Below are 19,198 nucleotides of genomic sequence, written 5' to 3'. Positions count from 1 at the left end.
AAGAGGGCTCGTAAAATAAAAACACATAAACCGGGGAACTGTTCTTGGGCCCGAACTCAGACCCAACTGCGAAGGGTCTCAATCATAGCCCTAGCCGTGTGGGGCCGTGACTCTCCGGGCGGGGAGCTTGCCAACATTTTTTGGAACATCTTCTAAATGACTTCTTGTTATCCCGTACTTTCGTTGGAATATTCTAAGTTGGTTGCGGAGTTATGGACAAGATTTTTAAATTTCCCGTTTTGTTGACTTTTTAATGAAAGTCGCTATTATTTTTGTGGGTGTGAAGTGTTGGGGAAAGATTGGAAAAAGGGAAAAAATTAGAGAATGAAAGTTGGAAAAAAATTTTGGGCCCAAAAAAATGAATTATGGAAATTTGGGCCCATTATTTAAAAAAAAAAAAAAGCCAAAGTGGGGCCGTGGTTTTGGACCAGGCCACGGATTTTTTTTTATAAGGAATTAGAGATGACTTAGTCTTCATGTTTCATCATTTTTCATCCTTAGGAAAATTCTAGAGAATTTGAGAAAAAGAAAAGAAAAAGAAATGAAAAACATGGAGCATGTGTACGGCATGTGCCATATATTTATAGATAAGTATAAGCCAAGATGACACAAGTCATATTTTTCCCTAGAATTTTCAAGAAGCATGGAAGAGAAAAGAAAGAGAGGGAGTTCGGCTGCCATGAAGGCTGGCCGAATCTGCCCTCTTATGTTGGGCATGGAAAAAATGTCTTCTTCATGTTTTCCTACTAATTGAAGGGCTCTCGTCGACGTGGAGTGGTTGTTGGAACAAGGAAATCATCCGTTGATGCTATGCCTACTCCCAGCCGAGAGAAAGAATTGAGAGGAGAAGGTGAGATTCAATCCTCTTCTACATGTTTTATAGGTGTATATGTATGTTGTGATATGTAAAAATGAATGAAGTTCATAAAGTTATGGAATATGTAGTGAAGCTGTGTGGATATGTTGTTGGTGAAGGCATGTTGAACCACTTTTATTTAGTGTTTGGTAAATATTGTTGTGGACGTTTTGAACATGTTGTGATGTGTTGAAATGGATGAAATTCATAAAGTTGTGTGTGAATGGTGTAGTGGCCGAATGGGGCTGTTTTGAAGGGAGTGTGATGAACAAATTCTATGTAATATTTAGTTGTTGTTTCTTGTGGATTATGTGGTGAAAAATAAAGGTTTAATGACTTATGTCGAAGTCGTATTGTTGTGGGCTGTTTTGAAAGTCAATATGATCTTAATATGTTTCCTTATATTTATGAAGGTAATTTGGTAACGTAGGGAATTGTTGACGTAGTATGAGAATTTGAAAGAAAGAAACGCATTATTGTCGTATTCATTAAGTTGGAAGGTTTCGGGTTTCATAGCATATTGTTGGGATTGTCTTGAATACTTTGTGGATTGTTCGGAATGTTTTTAAATCTTGTTTGGATGGTTGTTGGTTTGGTTGTTGTTGATGAATTTGGCCGAGTTAAAATCTCGGGGTTGTGCAATTTGTAAGTGGAAATCTTTCAAAATACGTAGAAAAAGTAATGGTTTGGAATTGGATTCTTTAGCGCGTATGACTAATGTTCGATGCCTATCGACGTTATTGTAGATTTTGAGCGTACCGAGGTTGAGTTTGGGTTAGCCTAGGAAGCAAACCAGGTATGTGAAGCTTACCCTTCTTTTCTTTTTGGCATGTCTTAGACGAAATTAAGGTATGACATGATATGTGCCTCGGGGTAATTCCATTCGTAAATTTCGAGTATGTTTGTGAATCGTATTTGCTTGTCCGTTGGCATCCTTAGTATGGTGTTGTGGTTTGTATGTCTTTGATATGGTTGAGTTTGAAATATTGTGTAAGCGATTCGTATAAGTTCCTTGATGTTCGTATCTTTAACGCGGTTGAGTTATGACCCTTATGTCTTTTATAGGATTAAACTTTTAAGGTTTCAAAAGAGTTCTATTTTCAAAAAGAATTTTGTTTTCAAAAGAGACTTGTTCCTAAACGACTTCGAAACTACGAACGTCGTAACTTTTGCATACGACCTCGAAACGCCCCAAAACATAATATGTAAGTTCATAAGACATTACTCTCCCTTACCCCTCGTAGTCGGGCTCGGACGGGGGTCGGCACCGTCCGAGGGCCCGCGGCCTTTCTAGTGCTACCTTTATGGATTTTTTTTTCGGAAAATCTAATATTTTCTTCACTATGATTGTTTATTTTTTCGTCGAGGTTGGAAATAAGGATTTTTTTATGCCCATGATTTTGATACGTAACAACGGTTTCGAGAAGTTTGGTTTGACATACCCGAGCGAGATTCGGGAGAAAACTTGTTGCACTTTTTATGGTTTTGGATTTTCAAAAAAAAAAGAGGGTTCGTTCGATCATTCGGTTGAGTCGCGCGATGTACATATGCGTGTGGTTACTTACGATCTGTTCGTGCGTTACGCCATTACCTCTTTCACCGGATCCCGGCCGGTATGTGATCGTGCGCACTATAATATACTCCGGTGTTATCTTTGTGTTACGGTTCCCGGACCTCGCCATAGGGCCGGGTTCCGTTTATGCGGGAGTTATCTTGTGATATGGCTTATGATGTGTTGTGATGATGTCTTGTGTTTGGGGATACGGAGATTTGAAATCTCTCTCGGTGTTATCTTGTGTTGTGGCGCGGATGGGGTGGCGACCACGTTCGTCCGCCGGTCCTATGGGCCGCATTTGGTATGTGATAATGTATGATGCTATGATGAGTTTGTTCACCGATGGTGGGGCAAATCAAAGATGAGGTAAAATTCCACATTGGTCTAGGACAAATCCCGCATCGGTTAATGTTATTTCGTACATTTATTATGATGTGTTCGGTATGAGTATGTTTAATTTGTATGTGTCGGATGTAAGTACTTGGGTTGTTACGACTTCACTTTTTGTATTTTCCACTTCGGTTGAGACCTCGTTTGATGTATGCTATGCTTTACATGCTCAGTACATATTTCGTACTGACCCCCTTTCTTCGGGGGCTGCGTTTCATGCCACGCGGTACCCGCGGATGAGTCGGTGATGTTAGCGAAGATGCTCCAGGCCGGATTGGCGAGCTCCATTTCCTCCCGGCCGCCGAGTCGAGTGTTTTGTATGGTGTTCGAGTTATGATAGAGACTTTGCGAGGCAGGTGTATGTATGATATGTATCGGGAGTCGTTTTGTAAGCGGCTATGTAGCGGGGTGTGTTTGTATGCATTATGCTACGTGATGTGTTTGGCAAGCGGCTATATATAGCCGAGTTACATTTATGCCTTATATTACGGTTTTCATACGATTGCGAGATTTTATTTGGTTTGAAAAAAAAAAACGAAAGGCATGTTTGTTTTCTGAAAAATTTTCTTTACGTGCGTATGTTATGTTTTGTGGGCCCAGTGTGGTCATGAGTGTTACGTTAGTCGGCGGGTTCGCTAAGCCCTAGGTAAGGGTCGGGTGCCCATCACACCCTAGTAAGGTCGGGGTGTGACACTTCTACTCGTCTGGGGGTACCTGCGCGGCATGAAACGCAGCGCCCACAAGAAGGGGCGTCAGTACGGATAGTGTACCGAGTATGTAAGGCATAGATGGTAACATAGTAAGAAATGTATATATGAACAATAACCGCATAGAAACATAGAATATGTCATGTCGGTAGCCGTGACCTGTACATAGGAATCATATATCTTGCATAGAGAACATAGAACATAGCATAGGATAGCGGAAGTAACTGTGCATATGAGTGCCCACGGGGCGGATGTCATGCATGCTTATTTGGTCATATCAGGTCGCCAGTACCGCGCGAGACGGCTCGCCCACATAGCGCGGGAATACTCCGGCTACGCCATAAATCCCGCGTCAGGGCATCCCGCGTCCGGGATGATCGCCAGTGACCAGGTGGCAATGAAACATAGTTCCTTCCCCAAATTCCAAGTATTCAAGTATCCCATCCCCCCAACCCATGTTCATATTTAGCATGCAAGAGAGCCCTAAGGAAATCATGTATTTATCGGAGTGACGTAAGGTCGGAAACCTCCGATCGCATTATGAAGTAATCATGGTCGCTTTGTCTCGCCTTGAAGGAACGATAATCATAAGGCGAGACTGTCAACGTAGAACATGTCATAGCATATCGAGTCATACAATCATAGTTGTCATAGAATCATAGGCATCATAGCATCATAGAATCATAGTCATCATAGAACCATAGCCATCATAGAATCATAGGCATCATAGGACCATAGTATTCGTAGGATCATAGCATTCATAGGATCACAGTCTTCATAGGATCGTAGTCGTCATGGAATCATAGTATTCATAGGATCATAGGCATCGTAGAATCATAGTCATTGCTCTAGTTATTAAGACTTTCAATATTGTAAAACTGGGTTTTTTGAAGAAAAAGAATATTTTGGAAAACATTTGTAACCTTTTAGAAAAGAAAATTATGCATTGGGGTCAAGGGTTTAGTTAAAACAATTCTTATTTAGTAGTCGAAATAATATCCAAAAGTTTTCTTTTGCATTTGTAATATTGAAATAAACCGAAGGAGCCATAGGAGGAAATTAGGGAATAGTGGGCCCACCTCGAGTCAAATGAGGCGGCGAACACCATTTACATATAACACGTTTCATGACAAGACGTATGAGAGCCTTAGGGCTTACGGATCCTATTCATGCAAGTTCTAGGTGTCTAGAAAATTCTTTCGACTATTCATAGGCATTTAGTTCAATTCTCTTGAATGAATAGTAATCAAATTTCAATCTCGGATTTCTAGGATCAGAGTAATCCCCGAGACACGTATTCAAGCCTATTACGTCTAAGACATGCCAAAGAAAGAAAGTGAAGCCTTACATACCTTTTCCGCTTCTTACTTCTCCAAATTCGAGCTCCAAAATCCGCCAAAAATCTACAAATGGTCGCATTTACCAAACCTTAGTTAAGGGCATTTATGGAGTCGATTCTTTAAAGCAACACTTTGTACGTAGCAATTTCGACAAGATTTCCCCCTAATAAATACACCGTCCCGAGAATATGGCTCGGCCCAATTTAACAACAATCCGAGAATGGAACTCGGCCACAATATCAACAACAAAACCAACAATAGCATCTCCAAACATATACAATTTAATTCAATAACATTTCATTCACCTTCAAATAAACTACGCCCATTCAAACTCACATTATTGATCGTTCGTTCAATATTATTCGAGGCCTTTCAAACACGATTTAAGAACACTCCAAGCAATATATACGATTTTCAAAACAACCTAAACCATATGCTACTTCACCCGAATTCCTTCAACTACATTAGGACGTCAATAACACATTTTCTTTTTTTCCAACTCATAATCCATATCGACAATCCCATACGTTTACAACATTACTTTCATAAACTCAAGAAGGAATATTAAAATTACATTACTTCCAAATCAGCCCCTATGCACGGCTCAACAACAATATGCATAACTTCATAAATTTTCATTCATTTTCTACACTCTACAACAACACATAGACATGCTAAATTCACTTAAAACATTATCCCTACACATCACCCCAACACATACGGCCACATACCATATCCATATTTTCATGATTTTCTTCACTTCTACATCTTACAACATGCATAAACTCCTATGAAACATACAAAGAAAATTGAACCTCACCTTGTTCCATTGAACTTCCCCTCGGCTAGGCTTGAGGAATTTCAACAACGAATGGTTTTCTACTTCCATCAACCACTCCATGTCGTAGAGAACCTTCCAATTAGTAGGGAAACATGAGGAGGAAAATTTTCCATGATCACCATCAAAGGGCTGTTCGGCCAGCCCCTTGGCCGAACCCCTCTCCCTCTTTTTTTTTTCATCTTTCTTTTGTTCTCTTTCTTGAATTTTCTTGAATTCCAAAGTGATGACCAACACATATATATATATACATAAGTGGCACATGACCATGCACATGCCTCTTCTTCTTCCAAATTTTTCTAGAATTTTCTTCTTTTTTTCTTCAAATTAAAAGATGACTAATTTAGTTGGGCTTGGTCATCTTTGGTCCATAATCCAAATTGGGCTTAGTCATGCTTGCCCATTTATACATATATTTAGCCCACAAATATATAATATACACTTGTGCCATTTCATGAAATTATTTCCCCCACTTTTAGCCTCCAAATCTTTCTTATTCCAAATTTGCCCTTAACGCTCCATTCCAATACAAAGGATGAATAAACAACTTACGCATTCTAAGAAAAATTTTAACCTTGTCCTTAACTTCCCGACATTAACTCGGAATACTCAAATGTGCAAAAATGCGAGGTGTAACACATATAGCATATCATATTATATCATGTCATGTTAGGTAATGTCATAGACATTTCCTCACCTTCAGCATAATTATTTCCATCATAGAATCATAGTCGTCATTTTAGTTGTAAGGACTTTCAAAAAGTGTACAACTTTAATTTGGAGAAAAATAAATATTTTAGAAAACATTTATAAATTTTAGGAAGAAAAACAAGCCTTGGAATCGATGGACTAGTTAAAGCGGCTATCTCTTATTAGTCGAGACAATAACCCAAGGTTTCCTTTAGATTCTACTTCCATGATAAGTCAAATAAAACAATAAAGAAAATCCCAGGAACAAAGGGGCCCACCTCGGGCCAATTGAGGCGGCGTACCAAATTTACGTATATTATAATTCATGGCGTCACTTACTGAGGATCTTAGAGTAATCGGGTCCTATTTGTGTAAGTTCTGACGTCTAGGGACTTTTCCAACAATTGGCGCAATTTCTAGTTCAATTCTACTGAATGGATAGTAGCGAATTTCAACCTTGGATTCCGAGAAAAGGATTGGTCCCCGAGGCTCGTAGTCGACTTAGTACGTCTAAGACATGCCATAGAAAGAAGGGTGAAGCCTTACATACCTCTTTCCACTCCTTTTGCTACTTCAAATTCACGTTGCAATCTCGTCCAAATCTGCGAATTGGTCATGTTTACCAAAACTCTCATTAGTATACTTAGAGTTAGAATCTTAAGGAACCACTTGGCTACCGAAATTTCGGCGGCATTTCCTCGTAAATATACCATCCTCAATATTTAATTTAGTCAAATTCTCATCAAACACAATCCGGGAATTCAACCCGGCCAAACTATCAACCACAATTCTAACAACAACAATACCAACAACTTCCATACTCAATCAACTTACTACTTCTTCCAAAAACTTTCTAACTTTAATGAAAAGAATAACAACCTCATAAGCTATATTCCAACAACATCATACTAATCATATCATCTTTCATGCATGCAAGACATTACATTCCATCCATATAACTTCTAAAACAAGTCTTTCACTACTACAACTTCACTAAGGTTCCTAGACATTCGTTAGCAACATAGAATCCACAACATAACAACAAGCAAAATACTAAATAAAATTGACTCATTCTCTTCCATCCCTCACCATAGCCTCCCGGCCAACACCAACATACATACTACAACTCTCAAAATTCATTCAACTTCCATTTTCTTCACATATCATCCACAACAATAACAACCAAACACTAAACAAAATAATTGAAATATGATTCCTTCACATACATATATATACACGGCCACATGCCATATTCCTCTCTTTCATGAATTTCATCCATTTTAGCATACTACAACACATATAAACCATGTATAACACATAAAACAAGATTAGAATTTACCTTTCTTCTTCAACTTCTCACTTGCCTAACTCTTGGCAACTTATATGATTTTGAACCTTTCTTGTTCCAACAACAACTCCACCTTGTTGTGCACCTCTACTTGATAGAAAATAATTTTTTGAAAGAATTTTATCAATTTTCCTTGGAATTTTTCTCTTGGCCGAATGGCTATTGATTTCTCCTTCTTTTTCTCTTCTTCTTATTTCATGAAATTTCTAGAGAAGTGTAGGGAAATAAGATGACTTGGTCATCTTATATTAATTTCCCACATGATTTAATTAAGGTGGGCTTGGGCCAACTATTCATGGCCGGCCACCCTTGGACATTTGGGCCTCATTTTTTTATGATTTTTGTTGAGCCCAATTAACTACCGATCATATTTTATAATTTCCGAAACTAATTTCCAACATTCCAAATTTGCCCTTCGTCTTTCTCCATATTTCCACGAGTCATATTGCGAATTTCCTTTTATGCCCTTGACCTTCCTCATTATTTCCACTTCTAAATTTTTTCACAAGCACTCCTATGCCAAACAAAATAAAATGCGGCCTTGCTTATTGGCTTCCCGCGATTGTCTTGAATTATCCGACCGCACAAAATGCGGGATATAACAGTTTGGATGCATTTAAACGCTTCCTTCAGACTACGAATCTCCTCTGCAACATTCTCGTCCGCTTTTGCCCTTGCTTCCCTTTCTATCTCCTCATAAGGATCGGCCTCTGGATGTGGCATGGTTTGTAATGGGGGTAGTGAAAGGTTGAGCTTCCACTATATATACTGGTGGCACATACTGCATGTTATGGTTAGCGGCGTATGCCAACGGTATGTGTTGGGTTGCTTGGTAGCTTTGGGTAGGTAGGGTGGTCTGGTTGAGTGGGATAGTTTGGATAACTGAAGGCTGAGGAACATATGGAGTGGTGAAAGGTAACGAATTGGCTTATTGCAAGTTAACTTGTTGTGGGTTGGCTTGTTGCGGGTTAGTTTGTTGCGGGATGGCTTGTTGTGGGTTAGTTGGTTATGGGATGGCTTGTTGTGGGTTAAATTGTTGTGAGATGGCTTGTTGTGGGTTAATTTGTTATGGGATGGCTTGTTGTGTGTTAGTTTGGTGTGGGATGGTGGCAGAATTAGTAGCGGTTGGATTGGTTGTGTGAAGTGAAGGGTTTGAGGGGCAGGCGAGTCAACAGGCGAAAAAGATTGTGGACTTGTTCTCTGTTCATGGGGAGGGGTGTTAAGGGTAATAGACAGGTCGGTCAGGTTTCAAAGTCGCTCAATTTCAATTTGCATGTTGGCCATTTGTTGTATCAATTGGGCGATGAGTTCATCAGCATTCCTTCCCTCCAAAGTCTCAGTTTTGTCTCTCAAAACGGTGATAAGTCCCAAGCCAGTCTGTTCAGACGCACCTAAATCATTCATGTTGTTGGATGCTCGTGCTTTTGATTTTGTGAAGTATGGATGATCCGCCAGTTCGCAGTCAACACGAATCAATCTTTAGGGAAATAATCAAAATAAAAGAAAACCTTCAAAAATGAAGAAAACTACGTTAGTATAGTGTGAATGATTGCTACTTTGATAAAATAACGTTAACATTTGACAAATAGTGTTGAAAGAAACATATATCACATAGCAAACAAATCACATAGTAAAAGAAAAATCTGGCAATCATAGCGCGACCTATTATGCATGGGATCTCTTTTGTGCCAGAGGTAGGCCTAACGCCAAATATTCGAGATTATGATAGATTGATCTAAGCCATTAAATTGAGACACTTGAGTTTGAAAATAAAAGACCAAGTTTCATTGAAATAACAAAAGCGAGTACATTGATGAGACAATAAACTAAAATACATAAAAGATGATATAATGTAAAGACAATCCTAAGACTTGGCCTAGATCTTCTGCACTTGATCGCGCTGGCAGCGAAAATGAAGATGATGCCCTGTCATTGCTAGGCCCTGCTCCCGCATTCCCCAAATCTTTGCATTATATTTGCCATTTGAGCCCACATCTCGGGAGTGACAACCATGGTCCCCAAGCAAGAATGTCTTATCCAAATTGTCTTCCCAATATCCTCGAAGCCTGGTTCACCTGCTGGGCTAGGATCTATGTTACCATAGTCTTCTTGAAGCCATGCATGATATTCTGGAATACCTCCTACCGGTACTACCTCAATACTTCTTTAATTAATATTATCCCATTCATCAAGAATCTGACCAGCTCTAGGAACTTTGAAGTCTGGCCCAAAAAGGATTTCAGAACCACTCATGTTAGCTCGGAGAGGGATTACTTGATCTAGACTAAACTGTCGTAGTATGCGTACTGGAGCGTATGGCTGGAGGCCCTTCAACCCAATAAGCTTGATATAGTAAAGTCTTCTACCTCTAATGTATGCCGTGATACGTGATAGCAATGGGTATTTCCATTGGATTTGATCACCAGTACGGGAAATCAAGAACTCGTACCAATAATTAGTGCCAACTGGAGATACAAACAGTTTCATTCTTTCATAAAAACTATCAATTTTGTTTGATTCACTGAAGCATATGTCTGCCATATTCGGACGTTGGCAAAAATGCTCCATCGCCCACATCTGTAGGAGAAGATTGCAACCCTCAAAGAAATTTGTTTCACCTTTCTTACACTTTTCTAGAGCTCGAAGTATTTCTGCTAAAATCATGGGAACCAAGGTGAGTTGTGCGCCGTCAACTCCTTCAAAAAGTGCTCGAGCCACGGAACCTATGCAAGTACTGATTTTCCCGTATTCACGTAGGATTACCAAAGTCCCAAGTAAGGCAACAGTAAATACAATAGGACATCTAACTTGCCAATGGGCGGGAGTGCATGCGAATTCCTTCTTGAACAACTTGTGACCATCGTGACGACCGTACCTCTCATACAAGTAATCCAAAGAGACCCAGTTATTCTCGAAGCATCAAAGTTTCTTAGTGTTCTTCAACCTCAAGTAACGGAGAAATTTCTTCCCTGATTGACTGTGTGGGATAATCTGACCTCTCCCTTGCTATTTTAAATTAGTGAAATAACTTATTTCTTCCAATATGGGTGTGAGTTCAAAAACTTTAAATTTGAAGACTACTTGATTTAGGTCCAAAAATTGAAGTAATGCTCTAATCACATGTTTGTCGGGAGTGATTTGGAACAGTGAAGTGAGGAACCTCAACCTCCTCGTAACTGCTAGTCTACTACCAATGTCCAAATCTTACCACCATATCTTCAGCTTGCTTGGAACGCCACTGACCATCTAAATCTTAGGGATCTGGGGGACCAAATCCATCCTACAAAAAAAATGATTTCCAAACTCAGCATGTCATGATTAGGCTTGGATCTTTCTATCATTATCACGTTACACATAATATGCTTGTTGGCCGTTGGGTTATGAAACCTATCGATAATTTAGTGGGCTTCCTAATTGTGGAGTTGATACCAAGGACCGACCCACCTAAGGTTTATGCATGAATGACTTAAATGGAATTGGTGGCTTACTAGACACAAGGTTCCCGAGTGGACTACTCGAGTGAGAAGGCTACGCGGTCACCGAAAATTCGGACACCCCGCGCATATGCCAACTCTCCTAAATTTTTGGATTTTGAAAGAAATTTGCGGGTGCGCAAAACACACCGCGGGTGCACGTGTGATAGTGTGAATTTTCCGTAATTTGAGGCAATATGACCGGAATGATAGTTTTAAAGAAAGCAATAACACATAACTACAAGAATTCAAATAAAAGAAATAGTTAAAGCAAATAACAAAAATTATCACATAAAATTAAAAAATCACATAAGAGGAACAACTAAGGCTCAATAACTCAATTAACCTAAGTTTGTTATGGTTAAGAACCTAAAGATCCCCAGCAGAGTCACCAAGCTGTTATACCCCATTTTAACCGAGTCAAAGCGGAGTACAATATATCAGTGATTCCTAATTATGTAATTTTAGGAGACGTCACCTAATTATTTTAACGGTGAATTAGGACACCTAATTATTACCAAATTAAATGCTAAAAATTAACTCCAATTAATGGTCTACTTAACTAACGTGATTCTAGGTAAGGGTCCTAATTATCCTAAAGGGAAGGAGTTAAGCGTCCTTTAAGATCCATTAAATACGGTTAACCAGCCCAACTTAGGTGAATATAATCAAAACTAAATATTTGTCTTAAGACCTCAAATAGGTGAATAGTTAATTTAGAAAAACACTTATTAACCTCAAGATGAGTTAAGGAAGAAGCGACTTATAATTAACACAACAGTTTTCTATTGAAGAAAATTAGATTAACAAACTTAAAATTGAAACTCTTTTTCCGAAAACAGAAAAGACTTAATAGTCATTTCTTTAGAGCTTGGAAAATATAGTTACGTAACTATACTAAGATTTCCACCATATAAAGGCACCAAATGACCCTGTAGCGAAAACTAACTTCGTATAAATATCTAATCCGAAAATGAAATCATTCTTTAATTTCAAGGTGTCTAAACGTGTAGAAAACATGATTCCAGATTTCTACAAGTATCAAAGTAAACCAAACACCATTTTACATCAATTTTATTTTATCTAAACTAAACAAAAATTATATCTTTGACACATACTTTGTTAAAATAGGCGGGGCATGTTTAATCATAGAGACAAAGAAATAGAACAGAGAAAGGAGATGGATATACCTTTTGCGGGTGCAGTGAACAGGGCTTTTGGATCTCCGACTTTTGCTAAAAAACGAACGACGCTCAGATCCGAGATACTAAATGCCTTGAGAAAAAAGAATAAGAAGGAGGTAATGGTTTCAACAAGAGAAGTGGCTGCTCTAAAAAAAAAAGTTTTCTTTTCTGTTGAGATGTAAGATTGTATTTATAGGGAGAGGTTAGGGTTATTTTTGGCGGGATTTTGAACACCATGTTTGAAAATTGGTCAACATAACCATTTGAATTTGAACGTTGGGATTTGGATGAGCTCCATATCCGCATGACTTGGTTTCACTTCTTGCCCGAAATGGTGAGACCTTAACTAGAATGGAGAGATTCGTGCGCCTTGAAGCATGAAAACGGAAACATGAGATAAAGAGGCGTCTGGAATAGCACTCTTTTAAAAAAAATGGCAAAACAAAATCTACATTTTGGCTGAAGGAATTTAGCAATTTTTCTGAAAGAGGAAATGAGGGGAAGAGGCAAAGGGGCGCAGCTGGCCCTCACCAAATGAAACCCTAGCTGAATTAGGATTAAAAAAGTTCCATATGATCATTTTTATTAAATGGTCGAGATTGACTCTTCAATAGTAGCTTTAGAGGGCCTTTTGGGCTGATCTGAATTGGCTTAGTTTGGGTTGAATATTAGAGCAAACTTGGGCTGCAAATAACTGAAAATATGGGCCTTGGGCGTGGACTTTTCCTTTCTTCCTTTAATTTCTTTGACTTCTAAATTTAAACGAAAGACACTCTTTAGTTAATTATATATTAGCACGTGCTAAAATGTTACTTAATATAAAAAAAATTGTTAGTACTCAAATAAAATTATACGATATCGTAACAGTTGCGCGTTAATATTTATAAAGTTTAAAAGTAAGTAAATGCTATCATCTAAATACATAAAATAAATGCGATGCGCAAGATGTTAAAAGTGATCATGACGATTGTGATATTAAGTATTGACAATATAATAATAATAATAATAATAATAATAATAATAATAATAATAATAATAATAATAATAATAATAATAATAATAATAATAATAATAATAATAACAACAACAACAACAACAACAACAACAACAACAACAACAACAACAACAACAACAACAACAACAACAACAACAACAACAATAATGATAGAAATATTAATAACAACAACGGTAATAATAATGATAATAGCCAATGACTATAGTTGGATAATAAAAAACGACGATATTAATAGAAAGCTAATAATTGCAATAAAATATAAATAACTGTTCTTAAGTTGTCAAAAATTTTAGAAGCGAAAATAAATATTTTGGAAGAAAGGCGGGATAAAATTGTGTGTCAATAGTAAGAAAGAGAATTTGGATGGATCAATCTCCGCTATATGAAAGGACTGATTGGTATCTGACGTGCTCGTCAAAGTACGGTTGCCAGATGTGCGAGGTTGGATGTCGTATAAGGTTATGAAAGGTTAGCTTGGGCATCAATATGACAAAATTGTAGTGATGGAGTAATAGCTAGCGGTTTGAGGGGTCCTTCGGGAAATGACTATTTGTTGTAGGTCAGGTGGAAACATTTTTTGTGACGAGTGGAATTTAAGGAAATAGACAGCGGTGATTCTCCAAAAAAGGGTGTGATCTTATGGTCATGGTGTTTTGAGGTTAGTGATAAAAGGGAGATCGTTGAACCAAGTGCTTGTTGGTTTGAGATCTATGTAGGGGTTTTCGATGTATAGTGGAGGTAAAAGTTCATAGATGAGTTGGTATGTTTAATTAAGTCGTAGACTAATGAAGATAACTCGAGTGTTGGATAGGGGTAAAGTTCTTGTTTCTATGGAATTACCGAGTGTTTCATCTAGTCTGGATAAGATTTGTGACCATGTTATATAAAGTTTAATGTGTGAAGAGTTCTACAATTACTGGTTTTGTGACTCGTGAAATTGACCGAATGAGAGGAAAAATTGCACTATCGTTAAAGGTGTTCGGGTTCGGCAATGTAAGGCCAAAGGTGAGTCTTCGCGGGCAAGCAACGTTCAAGGAACCTTGAAGGAGGAGTCGGTCAGAAGGGACATTTGAAGTTGTAGGTCATTGATGGTTTTAAGCAAATTCAGGTTTTCAAGAGCATTTTGGAAGGATCAGTAGTACTGGTTGATGCAAGGAAAAGCGGGTTCACTATAGAACTATGGGAATCGATGTTGGGTCAGTAATCTCTTGAACCAAGTTAAAAGAAGGGTTCTCTCGTTAATAGATTTTCGCAAGGGTAATTAGGCGAAGTTATATGAGGATATTAGTAGGATTATGTGTACGATAATTAAGGTTTTTGGATCAGTTTAGTGATGATTTGAGGTATTGCATCGACAATGATGGATTCTTATTGGATAACTAGAGTAGGTTGGTACTTTTCTAGCGGATAGGCCTTATGAAGGTTTGTATATGTAATGCGACGAGTTAGAGGAGAAATCAGTTTTGAAGTCATATGAGCTAAGGGAACTCTCGGTTGTTTGAATGCGTGCCATACTACTATCTCCAGGATTGAATCAACTATTTTGCAGGACTTATGACTTTGCAATATACTTTCTAGTGGGTTCGAGTGATGGTCGATCGTTGGCTGTGAATGTGATCTAAAAGGAATAGAGAAATGGCAGAATTAAGATAAAGGTATAGTTGATCGAGAATCGGTATGAATAAGGAACATCTTCGGGGTTACTTGGGTCAAGTATGGATTGTGGTATTGTTGTTTTGCATCTTCCAGATGAGGTGTGATAGTTAGGTACGCTTAAAGAAGGAAGTATATAGAAATGGACTAAGTGATATGACGATGTTCCATAAGGTTTCGTGATCAACGACCGGTGATAAGCAAAATTTCAAGTGACCGACATGTTAAGATTTATGGAAAGGTGGTTTGCGTTGTATCAAGATGGGTAATTTCATAGCACTCTTTAACGAATGAGCTAGAGTTGTCTAAGGAGAAGGAATTTTGGGAACCTCTATAATTTAAAGGCTAGAATTATATTTTTGAGATGAGACCTTATTCGGGGTAGTGAACTATATTGTAACGACCAATCTGGTCGTTATAGGACTATTGAGCCTTTTACCCCTATTGACCCTTTCCTGACGTCATCAGGCGAGTTTTAGTGCGACTTTTGGAAGTTTGAGCCTTAAAGTGAGATATGTTTGACTCAAAGTTGACTTTTGGGTAAACAGACCTTTTTCGGAATTTCATCGATTTCGAGAGGTCTCGATGACCGTTTATTACTTGGTTGATGTTCGGTTCAGGTCCCAAGGCACTTGGGAGCTTTTTGGGATTTGGGTTGGAAACTTGGCTTTAGGCCATTAGGGGTTTACTTGGTCAAATGGACCTCCGTTGAAAATTTTGAGGCCACGAATGAGTTCGTAACACATTTTTATATATGTTTGCATGCTTGTTTTGTATCTGTGGGGCCTCAGGTGATAGTCGAATTTCGAGTTGAAACTTGTCAAAAACCTGGATTTTCTGGTGTCTGGTGTCCGCTGTAGAGGCACCAGGCTCACGGTAGCTGTCCCGCTATAGCGAGGGACCAACCGCTATAGCGCGTGGATGAAATCATGGTGAGTCACCCCAGCGGACAGATATCTACTGTGGTGTACACGCTATAGCGGAAGGAAAGCCGCCATAGCGGCCTTGTGAGTTGTAATGTTGGCTGCGGTAGTGAGCCGAATAACGCTGTAGCGAGCTCGCTACGCCCCGGGTAATCTGACCGCTGCAACGGATGACGGGTAGAATATTTCCTTTTTTCTTAAGTTAAACACCCTTAAACCCTATCATTTCCCTTCATCACTGTCGAAGCACAATTTGGGCGAATTGAATTGCTTTTGGACTGAATCTTCTTGGAGGTAAGATCTTTGAAGTATAGACTTCATCATTTACCTTCCTTAATCCTTAATCCATGCTTAGAATCACTAGAATCAAAGTGGAGAAGATGAGTCTTATGATAAATTTCTTGAAATGGGTTTTAGATTTCCTAAATGAAAATTGATGGTGAAATTGACTATCTCTCGTCAATCGGGCTGGCATGCGGAAAGCAAGAGCGAGCTTCTTCGCTCCATACGTTGGTCCAAGATCCATCAAAGGCTCATAATCAAAGGAGTATAACCATAGAATTTGATGAATTCATTGTTGTTAAGCTTATTTCTTCCATTATTGGTGATTTATTTGAGGATTGAAAAGTTAGGGTTCTTACCCAAAATTGGGGGTTTCACTTTATGTTACAATCTGTATCGTACGTCAAGTCCCTTCATGAGTTGGTTGCCATAGATTCGGAAGCGGAGTTATTTACGAGGATATGTGAAATTAGACATGTTCATCTTAGGCATATGAGGGACATATTGACTCACAAGGACAGTTCAGACATACAGGTTGCATTCACTTACCTAATGGTTTCTTATGTCTCTCTTATGTTACTCTCATGCCTTACTTACTCAGTACTTTATCCGTACTGATATCTTTTTATTTGTGGATGCTGCGCTCATGCCCGTAGGTAGACAGGGAGACGGTACAAATCCTTAGGCTGCCATCTCAGTGTTGGTTCAAGAGCACTTCACTTGTTTTGGAGTTGCAATTCAGCGTGGTATGATTCTTTTGTGTATATATAGGTATGGCAGGGTCCTGTCCCGTCCTTATTATATTATGCATTCAAGTAGAGGCTCATAGAAAGATATGTACAGTTAGACTTTCTATGACCTTTTCTGCCTTTATGATGTTATTTCATTTTTACAGCCTTGTCGTCTTGTGTAATTGAGACCAGCATGATGACGTTGATATATATATGTATATATGTATATTTATTTATGTATATATCTCCTTTGGGCTTGTGTCCCTCACAGTTTATGACATTTATTAGCTAGCATTATGGTCCACTCCGATATGATTATATGGCGCATATATGTTATGGGGTTTTAGGTAGGTTAGCTCTGGGTGCCTGTCATGGTCCTCCAGTTGGGTCGCAACACTTTAAATCCAAATTAGGCTCAATCTTAAGTTGATTTAGCAATTGAATAGTCTGTTTAATCATCTAGAGCATGAATTACATATTCCACCTACCAATTTCCCATTTAACCCTTATGGGTCCGTGTCCCCAATTCCATGAGTTAGAATTTGACCTAGACTAGAAGCATAGCACTATAGGCATTGTTCCTCTTGATTTCTAATGTAGAACTCAAATATGATTACACTTTGATTATTTGGAGGCGCAAAGAAAGGGCAAGGCTAAGGTTCGATAGTTCGTGGCGCCTGTTCGGCTTTCCAAGTAGGTTACGGCTCACCTTTTGGTTAGACTTCGGTTAGCGAATCATATGTAGAGTTAGTGGTTGTTGAAGAAAGCATGTAAACCTTCGGTTATGGAGTTTGGGATTGAATACTTAGGTTAGTATTGTTGTTGACTATGCCTTGTCGCCTTATTGTGTTCTATCGAGTTGTTGCCTTATTCTGATTTTTTGGCTTATCACCACGTGATTGATTCTAGACTTGATGCTTAGTGATTGCCTTATGATCGGAGAGCATATTTATCACTGTTGAGGTTGTTGGAAAGGAAAACAAGGTACTGATACTGATATTGTGATTGAGATGTGTGGCACGATTAATTCTTATATTCTTCTTGGCATTATTATCGTACATACACTTATTTATACATATATTGGGATCGGGTTGCGCGCCGCAAAACTTACTTGGATCGGTTATCATACATAAACTTATTTATACATATATTAGGTTCGGGTTGCACGCTACAACACTTACTTGGATCGGGTTGCACGTACCGCAACATTTCCTGGGATCGGGTCGCACGTTTCGTAACATTGATTATTGGATCGGGCTGTACACCACAATAGGTTCATGGACTTAGCGGTGCCCTATGGGTCATGACTTTCGAGGTGACGAGATATTTCCTCCCGAAGCATGTGTGTATCACTGCATTTGCATTGCCTTCATCTCATATTTACATATGGTATTGTATTTGGACGTGATGGTTGATCTTATGCGGATATTTGGACTTTATCGTTGTTCTTGAGACTGTACTTCAGATTTATAGTTGATTTGAGGAGATATACTAGACTTAGTAAATTTGGTAGTGGATATTATATTCTTAGACTGTGCTAAGTTATATCTTATTGTGATCATGTCTATCTTTCACCCTCTTTCTTATGCATATGTTATCTAACTATTTTTGGCCTATGATGCCTACTCAGTATGTGTTGTTGTACGGATTCTACCCTGTTGCATTCTTTTCTGAGTGCAGAGTACGTGACTGGATCGACTTCTATTTTTTGTGAATGAGTCCGGAGGCTTATTGACAAGCATTCTAGGGTTTGCACTTGGATGGATTCCCAGCCCTGATGTCTCCTCTCTTCTACTTGTCTTACTTGTTATATTGAGATAGTATTCTACCTATAGACTATGTATTCGTATCTTAGACTTATAGATTATTGTAGTGCTGCTTGTACGGCCTATACCAGATTTTTGGGGATTGATGTATTATTCCGCACTTTCTTTATTTATCTTTTTATGTTAGACTTATTATATATTCTGATGATTGTGTTTACTTTACTGTTGATTGGGTTGTGATTAAGGGACGGGTTCGCCTATCGAGGTGGGATATGGTAGATGCTCGCATGTTTCAAAATTGAGACGTGACACGTTGGTATCAGAGACCTAGATTACCCAGTGTATAAGTACAAAAGCATGTCTAGTAGGGTCTTGTGGATCGGTACGATGAGCTCCGTACCTATCTGCGAGAGGCTATGGGACATTTAGGAAACTTCATATTCTTTC

This window comes from Lycium ferocissimum, chromosome 3 (assembly GCF_029784015.1).
Source record: "Lycium ferocissimum isolate CSIRO_LF1 chromosome 3, AGI_CSIRO_Lferr_CH_V1, whole genome shotgun sequence".
NCBI lineage: Eukaryota > Viridiplantae > Streptophyta > Magnoliopsida > Solanales > Solanaceae > Lycium > Lycium ferocissimum.
The sequence above is the reverse complement of the archived record's forward strand: the minus strand, read 5'-3'. Positions refer to the sequence as shown.